Source organism: Helobdella robusta (genome assembly GCF_000326865.2).
Source record: "Helobdella robusta unplaced genomic scaffold HELROscaffold_83, whole genome shotgun sequence".
NCBI classification, from domain to species: domain Eukaryota; kingdom Metazoa; phylum Annelida; class Clitellata; order Rhynchobdellida; family Glossiphoniidae; genus Helobdella; species Helobdella robusta.
Genome location: NW_008705481.1, coordinates 468,874 through 473,994, shown reverse-complemented (window position 1 = coordinate 473,994; position 5,121 = coordinate 468,874).

Here is a 5,121-nt window from a genome sequence, read left to right as displayed (position 1 = left end):
GCATCTTCACCTGGAAAACAATCTACATCCATCACAACAATGGCATTAATAAAGTTACATCTACGCACTAATATTTTTTGACATAAACAACAATAGTTATTGCCACAACCACATCAACAATAATATCAACAAAAACAACATCATCAACAAAACAACATCAACAAAACAACATCAACAAAACAACATCAACAAAACAACATCAACAAAACAACATCAACAAAACAACATCAACAAACAACGTCATCAACAACATCAATTACAGCAATTTTTTCCAGGAACATCAATCAAAAAAACGTTTTGTTACAACTTTAACATCAAATATATACAACATCAACAACAACCACAACAACAACAAAATCATTATTAACAACAACATCAATAACATCAACATTAACAACAACATCAACTGAAGATATGAGAGAGGAAGAGAAAGTGAGAACGAGCATCGTTTAAAGGCGGATGTGGGGTAGTTAGATGGGTAGGTCTATCGAACCGCAACATTATAAACTCATCCTTTCAAAGCCACATTCCTCTACATAAACTTTCGCAACATTATCTCAACATTGTTGCAAATTTTATCGTTGCACGGTAGTGGCAGCATTGTGGGCATATAGTTGCAAACTTTTTCGCAGAATTTTTTCAACATTGTTGCAAAACTATAATGCAACATTTGGACTAGAATACATTGTTATTACTACTATTACTGCTACTGCTACTACTACTACTACTGCTACTACTACTACTACTACTACTACTACTACTACTACTACGGCCACTGCTGTTACTAACAACAAAATATCACGGCACCATTATATTTCAGCAGCATTATATCAATAATAGCGACAACAACATCATCAACAACATCAACAACGACATCAACAACTTTTTTCATTATTGCAAAACGTGCCAACAAATTTTAAAAAAAATTAAAATATCGTTGCAACTTAAGCAAAAAAGTTTTAGGTAAGAAATTCGAACCATCCAAAAATTCTGCTACAACTATTATTAATACTACTCCTGCAGCTACTACAACCGCTACCACTACTACTATTAGTACTACTACTACTACGACGACGACTAATATTACTACAACTATCATTACTACTACAACCACCATCACTGCAACCATACTACTAAAGCCACAACCAAATGCAACCAGGAAAGAATTTTAATAGAACATGTTCTGCATAACGGACAACGACAAAAAATGAAAGCCAAACAAATGACATTAAATCAGCTGCAACTACAATTGCACAACAATTGCACAACAACAGCAACGACGACAAACAATACAACAACAGCATAAACAATTATATAACAACATCAATAACAACTGATTAATCAGCAAACAGTACAACAATGACATTAACAACAACAATAACAACAAACTACAAGGCAGCTTATACAACAATAAAACTACACAACAACAATGACAACAACAATACTAACAAGGACATTAACGACAATAATAATATGGTGATAACAATAAACAAGATAACAACAACATAATTTTAACATTGTGCAAAGCTGCAACAACAACAACAACAAAGTTAAAAAGTAAAGCGAAATTTCAAAGTTTCAACAACAGAGTTTAAAAAAATAACAAAATACAAAACCACACAACTACAACAACGAAAATGTAACAGCAAAGACAACAGCCAGTCTTAAAAATGAAACTCCTATAAAGATTTCTAAATATAATGACGTCAGAGCGTAACCAAAAAAATTAGATTAACAACCGCCACAACAACAAAGCGGTAAAATTCCGACAGAAACTTATCTCGTAAACAACAACAACGACGAACGATAAATAGAGGACCGACAGGAACAACAAAAAATTATAAATATCTTTGTTGTTGTTGTTATTAGTATTATTATTATTACTTTACTATTATTATTATTATTATTACTATTATTATTATTATTATTATTTTCACACCGGAAATTTAATTAATTGATAAAAATTTGGAAAAATGCTACCAACGGTAATGATGACAACTAAACTAATAATAAAAATAATAACAATAACAATGATAAAATTGATGATGATAATAATAATAATAATAATAATAATAATAATAATAATAATAATAGCAACAATAATAATAATAATAATAATAATATTAATAATAGGTCAACAACAGCAATAACATTGCTTTACAACTCTCTTGATAGAATTGTAATTCACGCATTGAACAACTACAATGATGATGATGATGATGATAAATAATAATAATAATAATAATAATAATTACAATTACAACAATAATAATTACAACAATAATGAAAATAATAATAATAATAATTGTGGTCGATGACATATTAATCTCCGTGATGTTCAGATCCAAAAATTGCATCATACACATTATCATTGAATCAATATCATTTTTTGCTTACAAGATGATCAGCAAGTGATCCATCACCTAATCACCAAACATCACCATCATCATCTCGTCATTCTTACCACCACCACCGCGTGCGTCTGGATGGTGTAGTGGTTAAGGCGTTTGGTCTTGCTGTAAAACTGACCAGATTCGAATGCAATGAAATCCTTCCTCCTTCGTGTCACTCACATGCAACTTGTTGGTGTTTGTGTGATGCGTCCATTAACCAATGTTTGCCAAAGTATGACTGACCTCAATCTTTGAATCATGACCATGCGAATTCATTTCGTTGCAAGAATTTATTGTTCTCTGTTTTTGTAATATCGTTCAGAGCTTCTCTGTGCTTTTAAAGACGAACTACCGACTCCAAATTCAAATCATCCAAATTGCTTTTACAAATTTCATTTATAAACTGCGTTTCCTATCTGTAACTTCAGGAATAATATGATCAAACGGAAGTCGAGAACTTTTCAAAATCTCCACCGGGAATGAATCCATTGAATTTCACCATTGAAGTTCGCTAAATCTCTGATTGTAACTAACAATCAGCTTTTAATTATCATAGCTTTGTTAGGCATACTCATCATCATCATCGGTATCTTATTTATCATCATCATGACCATCTTTAATATCATTATTATCATCATTATCGTCGTCGTCATCATCATTGTTATAACCACCACCATCATCATCATCATCATCATCATCATCATCATCATCATCATCATCATCATCATTATTATCATCATCATTATCAATCTTTATGTTTACTTAATAAAGATCAAACAAAAAATCGTTCTGAATAAAAGTGAAAAAAAGCAAAAAATAACAACAATAATAATAATAAAGCAATAATAATAATAATAATATTTATTATAATTATTAAAACAATAAAAATAATTATAATAGTGATAATAACAACCATAATAATAGAATAATAACGGTGAAGAAATTGTTCAAAGCTGCCGACCGACGAAAATTTGAGCACGTATAAAAGAAATACGGAGACAAAATTTTGTATGTCTGTGTGTTTGTATGTCTGTTTGTTTTGGTTAGTATGTTTGCATACATACGTGCGTAAATTTAGACACACCCACATACATACATACATACATACATGCATACATGCATACATACATACATACATACATACATACATACATACATACATACATACATACATACATACATACATACATACATACATACATACATACATACATACATACAAAACGAAACGAAACAAAATTTTATTTGCTTCTCAAAATTAAAAATTAAAAGAAAGCAGGATGACCATAATAGAATTTTTATAAAATTCATCTAGTATGGCCACATACATACATACATACAAACATACATACATACGTACATACATACATACATATATACAAAAATACAGACATACATAAACATACACACCGATATAAACCTACAAAAATTATTTTCAATGATTTTGATGTTGTTATTGTCAATTAGGATCTTAATGTATCTTGATGTTATTTTAATGCATTTATTATTTTTTATATTATTGTTATTGTTGTTGTTATTTTTGTTGTTGTAGTTGCATTTGTTGTTGTTGTGTTTGTTTAGTTTATGTAATTTTTATTAACGTTGTTTTGTTGTCTATGTTGTTTCTTTGTTCATTGTTAAACGTGTTGATGTCATCTTATTCTATAATGATGTTGTTACTAAAAAACATGTTGTTACTGTCATGATTTGGTTGTTGTTATCGTTGCTTTTATTTGTGGTTAATGTATTTTAATGTTATTATTGAGAACAACAAAAATAATACATAGATATGAAATAAACTAAAAACACCACAATAATATAACAACAAAATAACAACAATATTGCAATAACAACAACAAGCAAAGACGTTAACAATACAACATTGATATAACAACAATACTACAACAACAGCAAACATCCCAACAACAATAGCAACAACAACAACAACGATGTTTACATAACGGTTAATGATGGATGAAATATTTTGCATGATTAATTAATGAAGCTTTTAACGTTATTGTAAATGTTGATGTTGTTGTTATTTTTCGCTTGTTGTTTGTATGTATTTGTTGTTTTTTGTTTGTTTGTTGTTACTGTTTGTTTGTTGATGTTTTTTCAGTGGCGTAGTTGTTGATTTTGATGTAGTTGATGTTGTTGATGTTGATGTTACCTTTGCAGTTTGATGTTTTCTCCGTTGATTTTGTAGTTGTGTTTGTTGTTGAAGATGCTAGTTTCTTTTTTTTGATATTAGTTGTTTGTTTGTTTCTCCGTTTGTTCATTCGTTCGTCTGTCCGTTCGTTCCTTCGTTCGTCTGTCCGTTCGTTCCTTCGTTCGTTCGTTTGTCTCTCTGTCTGCTTGATTGTCCTTTGTCTATTTGTTCTTTCGTTCGTTTGTTCGTCTGTCTGTCTGTTCGTTCGTTTGTTCTTGTTGTTGTTTGTTTATTTGTTTGATTCTGTAATAAAATTTGTTACAGTCGTTGGTTGCCTTTTTCAATTATTTGTTGTTGTTTTCGTTGCTGCAGCTCTTGAACTTGCTTATGTCGATGTAATTGATGTTTTTGTTGTTGTTGTTGTTGCTGCTGTTGTTGTTGATGTTGTACTTGTTGTTGTTGTTGTTGACATTCCAATCGTAACTCACCCTCCCTAAAGTTCTATGCGACCGATGTCGACTCAGCGGAGAACGCAGAGGTTGTTTACGATGTTCTCCATTCTCACCCAGCACATCAACA